At 39.1% G+C, this 14,127-nt stretch overlaps 1 protein-coding gene across 3 annotated transcripts in view; it reads right to left on the reverse strand.

Moving 5' to 3' along the window:
• Window positions 1–14,127, reverse strand: part of CFAP91 (cilia and flagella associated protein 91) — a 163,377-nt gene that overhangs the window by 16,148 nt on the left and 133,102 nt on the right. The window contains exon 18 of one of the 3 annotated variants that reach the window (XM_047791421.1): window positions 13,195–14,097. The exons of the other annotated variants lie outside the window; for them this stretch is intronic. The gene's annotated coding sequence lies outside the window, so the exon portion shown is untranslated. Of the gene's footprint in view, window positions 1–13,194; window positions 14,098–14,127 lie in introns of those variants that run through there. 3 annotated transcript variants of the gene reach the window in all.

A 14,127-nucleotide genomic window follows, 5' to 3' on the forward strand; every position in this document is an offset into this window, starting at 1 on the left:
TCTTCTCTCTCGAGCTGCTTTAGATGTAAAGTTAGGTTGTTTATTTGAGCTTTTTCTTGTTCCCTGAGGTGGGCTTGTATTGCTACAAACTTTTCTCTTATAATGGCTTTTGCTTCATTTGATACATATTGGAGTGTCATGTCTTTGTTGTCATTTCCTTCTAGGTATTTTTTAATTTCCTCTTTGATTTCTTCAGTGATCCATTCATTGTTTAGTACCATGTTGTTTAGTCTTTATGTGTTTGTGTTTTTTGCAGTTTTTTTCTTGTTGTTGATTTCCAGTCATACAGCGTTGTGGTCGGAAAAGATGCTTGATATGATTTCAGTTTTCTTAACGTTACCAAGGCTTGATTTGTAGCCCAGACTGTGATCAATCTTAGAGAATGTTCCATGAGCACTTGAGAAGAATGTGTATGCTGCTGCTTTTGGATATAATGTCCTGTAAATATCTCTTAAGTCCATCTGGTCTAATGCTTCATTCAGGGCCTGTGTTTCCTTGTTTATTTTCTGTCTGGATGATCTGTCCACTGTTGTACGTGGGGTGTTACTGTCAAATATTATTGTGTTATTGTCAACTATTATTGTGTTATTGTCAGTTTCTCCTTTTAAGTCTGTTAGAAGTTGCCTAATATATTGTGGTGATCCTATGTTGGATGCATAGGTATTTAAAAATGTTATATCTTCTATTTTAAAATGTTATATCTTCTTCTTGGATTGATCCTTTGATCATTAAGTAATGTCCTTTCTTGTCTCTTAAAATGTTCTTCATTTTAAGTTCTGTTTTGTCTGATATGAGTATTGCTACTCCAGCATTCTTTTGATTCCCATTTACATGGGATATTTTCTTCCATTTTCTCACTTTCAATTTTTTTTTGTCTTTTTGCATTTTCTAGGGCCGCTCCTGTGGCATATGGAGGTTCACAGGCTAGGGGTCTAATCAGAGCTGTAGCCACCAGCCTACACCAGAGCCACAGCAATGCGGGATCCAAGCTGTGTCTGCAGCCTATGCCATAGCTCACGGCAACGCCAGATCCTTAACCCACTGAGCAAGGCCAGGGATCAAACCTGCAACCTCATGGTTCCTAGTCAGATTTGTTAACCACTGCACCACAATGGGAACTCCTCACTTTCAATTTGTATGTGTCCCTAGAAGTGAAGTGGGTCTCTTGAAAACAGCATATGTATAGATCTTGTTTTGTTTTGTTTTTTTCTTTATCCATTCAGCCAGTCTCTGTCTTTTGGTTGGGGCATTTAGTCCATTTACATTTAAGGTAATTATTGATATGTATGTTCTCATTTCCATTTTATTAACTGTTTTGGATTCTTTTTTGTTGCTCTTTTTTCTTCCTTTCTTCTCTTGTTCTTTCCTCTTGTGGTTTGATGATGATCTTTAGTATTATATTTGATTGGATTTTTCTTATTTGTATGTGTATCTATTGTAGATTTTTGGTTTGCAGTTACCCTTAAGTTTTGAAATAGGAATCTATATATATACAAGATTGTTTTAAGATGTTGGTCTCAATCGCAAGTGCATCTCCAGTGTTCTGTGTTTAGACCCTCCTCTTCTCACAATTTCTGATTTTTGCAGCATAATTGTGTGTGGATAATTTCCTACCTTTACTGTATATATGCCTTTACTGGTAAGCCTTGTCATTTGTGGTATTTTTGTTTCTGGTTGTTGCCCTTTCTTTTCATCCTAGAGAAGTTCCTTTAGTATTTGTTGTAAAGCTGTTTAGTGTTGCTGAATTCTTTTAGCTTTTGCCTACCTGTGGAGCTTTTGATTTCTCCTTCAAATCTGAATGAGAGCCTTGCTGGGTAAAGTAGTCTTGGTTTGAAGGCTTTTTCCTTTCATCACATTAAGTATATCCTGCTACTCCCTTCTGGCCTGCAGACTTTCTGCTGAAAAATCTGCCAATAATCTTATTGGGGTTCCCTTGTATGCTATTTGTTTCTTTTCTTAGCTGCTTTCAATATTTTCTCTTTGTCCTTAGTTTTGATCAGTTTGATTAATGTGTGTCTCGGGGTGTTCCTCCTTGGGTATATTTTATATGGTACTCGTTGTGCTTCCTGGATTTGAGTGAGTGGTTCCTTTCCCATGTTAGGGAAGTTTTCAGCTATTATCTCTTCAAATATTTTTTCTGTCCCTTTCTCTCTCTCTTCTCCTTCTGGCATCCCTATAATACACATGTTGATGCATTTAACATTGTCCCAGAGTTCTCTGAGACTCTCTTCATTTGTTTTCAATCTTTTTTCTCTTTTCTGTTCTGTATCAGTGATTTCCACTAGTCTGTCTTCCACCTTGCTTATTCATTCTTCTGCCTACTGTATTCTGCTGCTGGTTGCTTCTAATGAATTTTTTATTTCAGTTATTGTATTTTGCATCTCTGCTTGTTTAAGTTTTATATCTTGTATTTCTTTGTTCAGTGTTTGCTGTAAATTTGCCTCCCATTTATTTCCAATGTCTTGCATCATCTTCAGTCTAAAGTCTTTTTCATGGAGGCTGAAAATCTCCTGAACACTTAGCTGTTTTTCTGGGGTTTCTTCTTGCTCCCTTATCTGAGTTATAATTCTCTGCCTTTTCATTTTTATGGGCTTTTGGTGTGGGCTCCTTTTTACAGACAATAGAGTTGTAGCCTCTCTTACTTCTGAGGTCTTCCCCCCTTGTGGCTGAAGTTGGTACAGGGGCTTGCTGTAGGCTTCCTGGTGGGAGGAACTGGTGCCTGCCCACTGGTAGATGGGGCTGATTCCTATCCCTCTGGGAGGTGGGGCTCTGTCCTGTGAGATTAGAGGTGGCTGTGTGCCTGGGGGGGTCTTTAGGCAGCCTGTTTACTGATGGGTGGTGCTGTGATCCCACCTAGATTATTGTTTGGCCTGGGGCTTCTCAGCATTGATGCATGGGACTAGATTCTCCCAAATGGCCACCTCCAGAGAAACACATGCTGATGAATATTCCTGAGAGCTTTGCCTCCAATGTCCTTCCCCCACAATGAGCCACAGTCACCCCCCTCTTTTCCCAGGAGATCCTCCAAGAACTGCAGTTAGGTCTGACCCAGATTCCTGTGGAACCTCTGCTTTGGGACCCAGTGCACATAAAAGCCCGTGTGTACCTTTTCAAGAATGGGGTCTCCATTTCCCCCAGTCCTGTGGAGCTCCTGAACACAAGTTCCATTGGCCTTCAATGCCAGACACCCTTGGGGCTCCTTCTCCCACTGCCAGATCCTCAGGCATGGGAACTTGATGTTAGGCTCAGAACTCTCACTACTGTAGGTGAGTATCTCTGATATAGCTACTTTCCAGTCTGTGGGCTTCCCACCTGGGAGGTATGGGGTTGCTTATATCATGAAATCACCCCTCCTACCTCTTAATGTGGCCTCCTCTTTGTCTTCTGGAGTAGGATATCTTTTTGAAAGTTTCCAGTCCATTTGGTTGAAGATTGTTCAGACTTTGGTTGTAATTTTGATTGTTTTTGTGAGAGAAGTTGAGCTCCAGTCCTTATATTCCACCATCTTAATCCCATCTCAAAATGTATTTAATTTTCAATGAAAACTTTTAGGATTACTCTCTTAACAGCCTTCATATATAATATAAGCATTGTTGCTTATATTTATCATAGTAATAGTACATTACATCCCAGGACTTATCTTTTAAATTTTTTTATTGAAATATAGTTGATTTACAATGTGTTAGTTTTATATGTGCAGTAAAGTGATTCAGTTATATATTTTTTTCACATTCTCTTCCATTATAGGTTATTAAAAGGTATTGAGTATAGTTCCCTGTGCTATATGGTAGGACCTTGTTGATAATTTTATGTATAGTAGTGTGTATATTTTAATCCCATCCTCCTAACTTATCCCTCTCCTCCACTCTGCTTTGGTAACCTAAGTTTATTTTATTTGTGAGTCTATTTCTGTTTTGTAAATAAGTTCATTTGTATCCTTTTTTTAGATTGCACAAATAAGCAATATCATGTGATGCTGGCCTTTGTCTCGCTTACTTCATTTAGTATGATAATCTCTAGGTCCATCCATGTTGCTATAAATGGTATTTTTTCATTCTTTTTTAATGACTGAGTAACATTTCATTTTACATATGTACCACATCTTCTTTTCCATTCATTTGTCAGTGGACACTTAATTGCTGCCATGTAATACCTATTGTAAATAGTGCTGCTGTTTTTTCTAGATATATGCCCAAGAGTGGGGTTTCACAATCATATGGTAGCTCTATTTTTAGTTTTTTAAGGAATATCCATACCATTCTCCAAAGTGGCTATGCCAATTTACATTTCCACCAACAGCGTAGGAGGGTTCCTTTTTCACCACACCCCCTCAAGCATTTATTATTTGTAGACATTTTGATGATGGCCATTCTGACTAGAGTGAGGTGATACCTCATTGTAGTTTTGATTTGCATTTCTCTAATAATTGGTGGTGTTAAAGAGTTTCTTCATATGCCTTTTGGTCATCTGTAAATGTTCTATGGAGAAATGTCTATTTATATCTTCTGCCCACTTTTGCATTGGGTTGTTTTTGGTTTTGGGTTGTTTGTTTTTGTTTTTTGTTTTTTTTGTTTTTTGGTCTTTTTGCCATTTCCTGGGCTGCTCCTGCGGCATGTGGAGTTTCCCAGGCCAGGGGTCCAATCGGAGCTGTAGCCACTGGCCTACGCCAGAGCCACAGCAACGCAGGATCCGAGCCACATCTGCAACCTACACCACAGCTCACGGCAACGCCGGATCCTTAACCCACTGAGATCAAACCTGCAACCTCATGGTTCCTAGTTGGATTTGTTAACCACTGCACCATGACAGGAACTCCTGTTTGTTTTTGTCTTTTTTTTTTTTATATTGAGCTGTATGAGGTGTTTGTATATTTGGAGAGTAATCCCAATGTGACTATCATTTGCAAACATTTTCCCCTATTCTGTAGGTTGTCTTGTTTTATTTATGGTTTCTGTTGCTGGGCAAAACCTTTTAAGTTTAACTAGGTCCTGTTTGTTTATTTTTGTTTTTATTTTCATTACTTTAGGAGATGAATCTGAGAAGATACTGTTTCAATTAATGTCAAAGAGTATTCTGCCTAGGTTTTCCTCTAGGAGTTTTATAGTTTCTTGTCTTATATTTAGATCTTTAACCCATTTTGAGTTTATTTTTGTGTACGGTATTAGAGAATGTTCTAATTTCATTATTACATGTAGCTTTCCAGCACCACTTACTGACAAGACTGTCTTTTCTCCATTGTATGTTCTTGCCTCCTTTGTCATAGATTAACTGACCTTATGTGCATGGGTTTATTTCTGGGCTTTCTATTTTGTAACATTGATTTTTTTTCTGTTTCTGTGCCAGTGCCATACTGTTTTGATGACTGTAACTTTGTAGTATAGCCTGAATTCAGGGAGCCTGATTTCTCCAGCTCCATTTTTCTTTCTCAAGGTTGCTTTGGCTATTTGGAGTCTTTAGGGTTTCCATACAAACTAAATTTTTTTTCGTTCTAGTTCTGTGAAAAATGTCTTTGGTAATTTAATAGGGATTGCACCAAATCTATAGATCACCTTCAACAGTATAGTAACTTTAACAATATTGATTATTCCAATCAAAGAACAGAGTATATCTTTCCATCTCTTGTGTCATTTTGAATTTCTTTCATAAGTGTCTTATATTTTCAGAGTACAGGTCTTTTGTCTTCTTAGGTAGGTTTATTCCTAGGTATTTTATTCTTTTTGGTGCAGTAGCAAATGAGCTTGTTTCCTTGATTTATCTTTCTGACTTTTTGTTATTAGTGTATAGAAATGCAACAGATTTCTGTGTATTAATTTTGTATCCAGCAACTTTACTGAATTCATTGATGAGCTCTAATAGTTTTCTGGTAACACCTTTAGGATTTTTTATGTATAGTATCATGTCATCTGCAAACAGTGATAATTTTACTTCTTTTGTCATTTGGATTCCTTGTATTTTTCTTTGATTACTGTAGTTAGGCCTTCCAAAACTATGTGATTCAAAGTCACAAGAGTGGGTATCCTTTTCTTGTTCCTTATCTTGGAGGAAATGCTTTTAGCTTTTCATTGTTGAGTGTGATGTTATCTATGGGTTTGTCATATAAGGTCTTTATTTTAATTTTTGTTGTCTATAAAGCTTTTGGTTTCTCTGTCAAATCTGAACAAGAGCCTTGCTGGATAGAATATTCTTGGTTGCAAGTTTCCCCCTTTCATCACTTTAAATATATTGTGCCACTCCTTGCTAGCCTGCAGAGTTTCTGCTGAAAAATCAGTTGATAACCTTATGGGAGTTTCCTTATATGTTATTCGTTGCTGTTCCCTCATTGGTTTTACTATTTTCTCTTTAATTTTTGTCAATTTGATTACTATATATCGTAGTGTGTTTCTCCTTGTGTTGATCCAGTATGGTATTCTCTGCCCTTCCTGGACTTGAGTAACTGACTCTTTTCCCATGGTAGGAAAGTTTTTAGCTATTATTTCTTCATATATCTTCTCAGGCCCTTTCTGTCTCTTCTCCTTCTGGGGCCCCTATACTTCAAAACTTCTTGCGTTTGATGTTGACCCACAGGTCTTGTACACTGTCCTTTTTTCTTTTCATTCTTTTTTTTCTGAATTCTGTTCCAAGGCAGTGATTTCTACCAGTCTGTCTTCAGCTCACTTATCTGTTCTCCCTCATGTCTTCTTTTATTGATTCCTTTTAGTGTATTTTTCATTTCAGTTATTGTATTCTTTGACTGTGTTTGGTTGTTCTTTATGAAAAACTTCTTGTAACTTCTTGCTCTGTGCCTCCATTCTTTTCCCGAGTTTTTATTTTATTTATTTTATTTGTCTTTTTAGGGCCACACCCACAGCATACGGAGGTTCCCAGGCTAGGGGTCTAATCGGAGCTACAGCTGCCAGCCTACACCAGAGCCACAGCAACACTAGATCCGAGCTGCGTCTGCGACCTACACCACAGCTCACAGCAATGCTGGATCCTTAACCCACTGAGCGAGGCCAGGGATCGAACCCACAACCTCATGGTTCCTAGTTGGATTCATGATGGGAACTCCTCTTTTCCCGAGTTTTTAGATCATTTTTATGATCATTACTCAGAATTCTTTCTCTGGTAGATTGCCCATCTCCACTTCACTTAGTGTCCTTCTGGGGTTTTGTCTTATTCCTTTGTCTGGTGTATACTCCTTCTGCCATCTCTATTTGTTTAAATTTCTATTTGTATTTTTATGCATGCAATAGGTTAGTTTGGTTTCTTGACCTTGGAGAAGTAGCATTCTCTAGGGGATGTCTTATGTTTGTTGGCAGTACCCTTCATTCTCATCACCCAAGGCCTAGGGACCAACTGGTGCCAGGGTTAGTTTTGACCTGTGTTTGCAGACTCAGCTCTGAAGGCTGCAGGACTAATTTCCTTCCTATGATATCTTCCCCCTGGTTGTTGAAGCTGGTCTAGAGGCTTGTGCAGGCTTCCTGGTGAGAGGGCCTGGTGCCTGCCCACTGGTGGAATTGGGTCTTGGCTCTCTGTGGACAGGGCCATGCCAAGGGATGAGTCTAGAGGTGGCTGTGGGCTCAGAACGTCTTTATGAAGCTTGTATGTTGCTGAGTGGGACTGTGTTCCCACCCTGTCAGCAGCTGTTTGGCCTGAACTGGCCTGAATCATCACAGCACAGATCCCACAGTCTGTTGGGTGGGGCCAGGTCTTGGTGCTTATGTCTTAAGCAAGACGAGCTTTCAGATGCATACTCTTGGAGATGTGTGCCACTACTTTTTATGTCCCAAGAGAGCCACAGCTGTCCCTCACCTCCCTGAGATATCCTCCAAGAATAGCAGGTAGGTCTGGCCCAGATTATTACGGAGTCACAGCTGTTGTGCTGCAACCCAGTGTGTACAAGATCTTGTGTGCACTCTCCAGGATTGGAGTCTCTGTTTCCCCTAGTCCTATGGAGTGCCTGCATTCAAGCCCTGGTGGCCTTCAAAGCCAAATGGTCTGAGGGCTCTGCCTCATGATGCCAGACCCCACCTGCACCATGGGGAACTTGACATGGGGCTGATAACTCTCACTCCTGTGGGAGAACTTCTGTGATATAATTATTCCCCAGTTTGAGGGTTGCCCACCCAGGGGCCATGGGATTTGATTATATTATGAATGCCTCCTTCCTACCATCTTGTGATTTCTTCTTTGTCTTTGGACGTAGAATATCTTTTTGGGTTCAAGTCTTTTTTTACTGATGGCTGCTCTGCAGTTAGTTGTGATTTTGGTGTTCTTGTGCAAGGAGATGAGGTCAAGGTCTTTTACTCCACCATCCTGTCCCCACTTATCTCTTATTTATCTTCTAACTGTAAGTTCATACCTTTTGATTACCTTAGGTCAATTTCCCCTTCTCCCCTACCCCCACCACTGGTAACCACAAATCTGATCTCTTTTCTATGAGTTTAAAGTAAAACTGACTTACAACACTATGGTAGTTTCTGTTATACAACATATTCAGTTTTTCTATACATTTCAAAATGCTTACCAAAATAAGTCTAGTTATGATCTGTCATACAAAGATACTAGAAAATTATTGACTATATTCCCTAAACTGTACAATTCAAATGACTCATTTATTTTGCACTCATTTACTTGGAAGTTTGTACTCTTAATTGCCCTCACCTATTTCTCTCTTCTCCCCACTCCTTCCCCTGTGGCAATCACCAGTTTGTTTTATTTATGACTCTTCCAATATGGTTATATTGTTTTATTTTTCAGATTGCACATATAAATGAAATTATACAGCACTTTTCTTTCTCTGTCTGACTTATTTCACTTAGCATAACACCCTCCAAATCCATCTGTCACAAATGGCAAGATTTCATTCTTTTTTATAGCTAATACTCCATTGTGTATATGTATACTATAGTTTCTGTATCCATTCAGCTACTATTGGCTACTTATGTTTCTTCCATATCTTGGTTATTGTAAATAATGCTGCTATGAACATGGGGATGCATGTATCTTTTCTAATTAGTGTTTTCATATTCTTTGGGTAATTGCTGGATCATATGCTAGTTCTGTTTTTAATTTTTTGAGGAATCTCCATACTGTTTTCCACAGTGATTGTACCAGTGCATGCCACCAATACTTGTTATTTGTGGTCTTCTTTTTTGGTAATAGTCATTCCGAGAGGTGTGAAGTAATATCTCCTTGTTTTGATTTGCATTTCCTTGATGATTAGTGACATTGAGAATCTTTTCATGTCCCCATTGGCCATTTGAAAAAATGTCTATTCAGTCCCTCTGCTCATTTTTAAATTGTGTTGCTTGTTTTATGATGTAGTGTTTATGATTGTATATTTGGGATATTAACTCCTTATCAGATATATCATTTGCAAATGTCTTCTATTTGGCAGGCTGCCTTTTCATTTTGTTGATACTCCTTTACTGTGCAAAAGCTTTTTAGTTTGATGTAGTCACATTTTTTATTTTTGCTTTTGTTTCCCTTGCCTGAGGGATACGTATCCAAAAAGAAATACTACTCAGGCTAGTATCAAAGAACGTCCTGCCTAGGTTTTCTTCTACACATTTTATGGTTTCCGGTCTTACATTTAAGTCTTTAATTCACTTTGAATTTATTTTTGTGCATAGTGTAAGAAAGTAGTCCAGTCCGATCCTTTTGCTTGTAGTTATCCAATTTTCCCAACACCATTTACTGAAAAGGCTGTCTTTTCCTCTTTGTATACTCTTGCCTCCTTTGTTTTAGATTAATTGACCATGTAAGTTTGTGTTTATTACTGGGCTCTTTGTTCTGTTCCATTGATAATATGTGTCTGCTTTTGTGCCAGTACCATTCTGTTTTGATTATTGCAGCTTTATAATATAGTTTGAAATCAGGGCGTGTGATACCTCCAGTTTTGTTTTTTTCTTAAGATTGTTTTGGCTGTTAGGAATTTATTTTCTCACAGTTCTGGAGACTCCGAGTCCAAGAACAAGGTTGCAGCACGGTCAGTTTCTGTGGAGGACTGTCTTCCTGGCTTGTAGATAGCTGCCTTCTTGCTATATCCTCATATGGTAGAAAAGAGAAAGAGAGCAAGCAAGCTCTCTAGTGTCTCTTTTCATAAGAGCACTATTCCTGTATTATGAGCGACCCACCCTCATGATCTCAATCTAATCCTAATTATCTTCACTTCCAAATGCCATCATATTGGAGGTTAGGGCTTCAGCATATGAATTTGGGGTGGGGTCGGGCACAATTAATTGTGTAGCATTCCACCCCAGCCTCCCAAATTCATGTCCTTCTCACATGCAGAATACATTAATTCTATCCCAATAATACCAAAAGTCTTAACTCATTTGAGCATCAACTCTAAAGTCCAAATTCTCATCTAAATGTCGTCTAACTCAGATATAGGTGAGACTCAAGGTGTGATTCATCCTGAGGAAATATTCCTCTCTACCTTTCAGCCAGACACATTATGTACTTCTAAAATACAATGGTGGGACAGGCATAGGATAGATACTCTTATTCCAAAAGGGAGAAATCAGAAGGAAGAAAGGAGTAATGGGTCCCAACCAAGTCCAAGGCCTAGCTAGACAAATTCTATTGCATCTTAAAACTTCAGATTAATCCCCTTTCATCCACTGGGATGGAAGCATTACTCCCATGGCCCTGTGGGGTGGCCTCACCCTGCCAGGTCTGCTGCCCCCATCCCCACAGCCTCAGTGGGGGTCCTGTCACTGCAGCTTTGCCAGCTAGGGTCCCACAGGTGGTCTCTTCCTTTAGGTTCTGGGCAGAGCCATCTTACATGTTGAATCTGAGGCAGTGGCTGATGAGGTCTGAATCTCCTTCAGTGTTATTTTTTCCTCTTCTTAAATGAGTGTGCACATTTGCAGCATGATAGCTCTATCATCTCATCCTGTCAAACCCAAGAAGTCTCACAGCTTCCCTTCATCTCATCTTGTTTCCATCCCTTCATTTCAAGCTGGCAAAGTTCCTACTCCTGTGGTTCCATACACTCTTTTATCAAGTAGCTGTTGTCACATCCTTCATGTTCCTTTTCAGAATGTACTTTCTCATTTTGTTAAATATGGATAGGCTGAGCCTTTTTGAAATCTTCAAGTTCTTCTTCCTTTTTGCTTAACAATTCCTTCTTCAATTCCTTCAATCTTCAATCTCTTTTCTTTCATATTTTACAATAAGCAGTGAGGAGGAATCCAGTTGCTCCTTCAATACTTTGCTTTGAAATCTTCTCAGCTACATATCCAATTTCATTGCTCAGAAGTTCTATCTTCTACAAAACACTAGAACAAAGTTCAGCCAAGTTCTCTGCCACTTTACAATATGGATTGCCTTTCCTCCGGTTTCTAAGAGCATGTTCCACGTCTTCATCTGAGACCTCACCAGAACTGCCCTTAACAGCCATATTTGCAGCATGCACCTCAAAACTCTTCCCACCTCTACCCATTTTCTAGTTCCAAAGTCAGTTCCACACATTTAGGTATTTGTTACAGCAGCACTTCTCTCCTGGTACCAAATCAGGTTGCCATAACAAAATACCACAGACTGGGTGGCTTAAACAACAAAAATGTATTTTCTCAATTCTGGAGGCTAGAAGTGCCTAAGAGTAAGCCTAGTTATTTTAAATCTCTATTTAATAATTCCATTATTTTAGATTCTAAACAGACCTAAATGGTTTGTTTCTATTATCTTGTACTTTCTGTTGTTTGTTCAAATTTTTGTGTTTCCTGATGTATCTGGATATTCTTGCTATATTCTGGAACTTGTACATGAAAAATTGTGAAAATAAATTGGGGTCTAGGATGATGACTTCCTCCAAAGAGAATTTAAGTTTTATCCCTGACAGTTTCCTTGAGGCAACAGGAATCAAGGACCTTTTAAATTTGTTTGTGGTATTGAGGCTTTTTTGGATCATTCAGATGATTAGAAGCTAAACTATGATTTGAGGGATGGTTTACTTCCAGTGAGTCCTCTACTAGGATGTAGCCTTATGGAGCCCCAGCCCAAACAAAGGAGGTTTACCAGGGCTTCAAACTTGACTCCAGTTTTTGTCCCTCTACTTTTGTAAATATGTTGAAAGCATTGCTCAGCTTTTTAGCCACATTTTCTAGAATTTGTACATTCCCTAAGGGGGAAAAAAAAAATGGCTCTGGATGCCAGACCCAAATCTATGGATTTTTCTTCTCCTAGATTTTCCCTCAGAAATTCCTATTTTATTAGCTCCTCATTGTCTTCAAGCTAATTTTTTTTTAATTTTTTTTTTTTTTTTTTTTTTTTAGGGCCGCACCCATGGTGTATGCAGGTTCCCAGACTAGGGGTCGAATCAGGAGCTGTAGCCTCTGGCCTACACCACAGCAACACCAGATCCAAGCTGTGTCTGTGACCTACACCACCGCTCAAGGCAACACTGGATCCTTTAACCCACCTGAGTGAGGACGGGGATCAAACCTGCATCCTGGAGTTCCCGTCGTGGCGCAGTGGTTAAGGAATCCGACTAGGAACCGTGAGGTTGCAGGTTCGGTCCCTGCCCTTGCTCAGTGGGTTAACGATCCATGAGCTGTGGTGTAGGTTGCAGACGTGGCTCGGATCCCGAGTTTCTGTGGCTTTGGCGTGGGCCGGTGGCTATAGCTCCGATTGGATCCCTAGCCTGGGAACCTCCATATGCCGTGGGAGCGGCCCAAGAAATAGCAAAAAGACAAAAAAAACAAAACAAACAAACAAAAACCCTACGTCCTCATGGATGCTGGTCAGATTCGTTTCCTCTGATCCATGACGGGAACTCCCCTAAAAATTTGTTTTTAATCAGTGGTCCATGCCTAATGACCCTCTCCCTAAATATTATTAAATAATTTCACATCTTTCTTCCCTCTGAGAGAGGGAAAAGGAAGTAATATATACTATGGGGGCAACTAAGCATCATGTTCCAACCACTTAATAAAATATTAAGAAGATAATTAATTTATTGACTAATCTTCCTTGCTGAGTGTCTGTAGCTAGTCTGGCAACTATGTTTCTTTAAAACTATATTTTATAACTATAATATACAGAGTGAAAGTAAAACACATTTCATTAAAACCTGAGTACAAAAGAAAAAATCATTTTAGAACTCCTACAGTTTGATTTCACAGATCACCAGAACAAATGTTATATTCAGAAGTAAATTTATTCAATTCAAACTATGTAAATTATTAATCTCATTAAATTTTCATGTAAGAAAAATATCTACCCCAACATTAAGGCTGATTTTTATCACAGTCATAAGATAGGCAAAATGCTTTGATCCATGGGTTTAAATTATATCGATGGGATATAACATTACATGGCTTATAAGTTCAGTGATTTCAGAGGGTATTTCATTATTAATTAAAACCAAAAGATCTTCTGCTATAATTTATAGCCACAGTTTGGAATTTTGCCTGTTTTATCTCTGCTCTTTTTCTTAACTGTTTCCCATCTCAATCTTCCTTTCATGAGCCTCTTTGATTGAGACTTAAGGTCCCAGTAGATTCCCCTGCAGGAGGTCTCTTGGTCATAAGTGCATGGGCAAACCTCAAGAAAGGGTAACTATTTGTACACCACACAGTTAATGGCAGAGCTGCTAAGAGCTGCCAACAGCCTTCTGAATGTCAGTTTCAAATTTCCCCCAAGACTTAGTGCTTTCCCTAGACTGACAGCATATCCTCAAGGCCAAAATAGCAGGCGATGTGCCTCTCTTGTGAGAGGGTTAAAGAGACAATACAGGCAAAGGGTTCATTCCCTTTCCCCTTATCATAAGAATTTCACTTTCAGTTGACTCTCTGGCTCTTTTCCTCTAATAATCTGATAAGGTGACAAGTGTCAACTATGTTACTATGTCACACTAGGTAAGGTAAAAACAACCCCTGAGTGGTAACTAGCATCTGACTGGGAGGAATTAAAAACTATTAAAACTTAATAGGAAATTGTAGCTTTCAGGTTTCTTGAGTGTGCTGGGAAAATCCATTGTGAAGGCGAGGGATCCCTGGAAACATAATTCCATAAGCGGTACTGGTCCTGGGGCATGTAAACCAGGGCAGCTCATGTACCCAGCCAATGTGAATCTCTTCCTTGCACTTGAGTTTTGTAACCTGGGGGCTAAAGAAAATAGCTATATGGTCTTTGGTG

This window comes from Phacochoerus africanus, chromosome 1, assembly GCF_016906955.1.
Source record: "Phacochoerus africanus isolate WHEZ1 chromosome 1, ROS_Pafr_v1, whole genome shotgun sequence".
In the NCBI taxonomy this organism is placed as follows: Eukaryota; Metazoa; Chordata; class Mammalia; order Artiodactyla; family Suidae; genus Phacochoerus; species Phacochoerus africanus.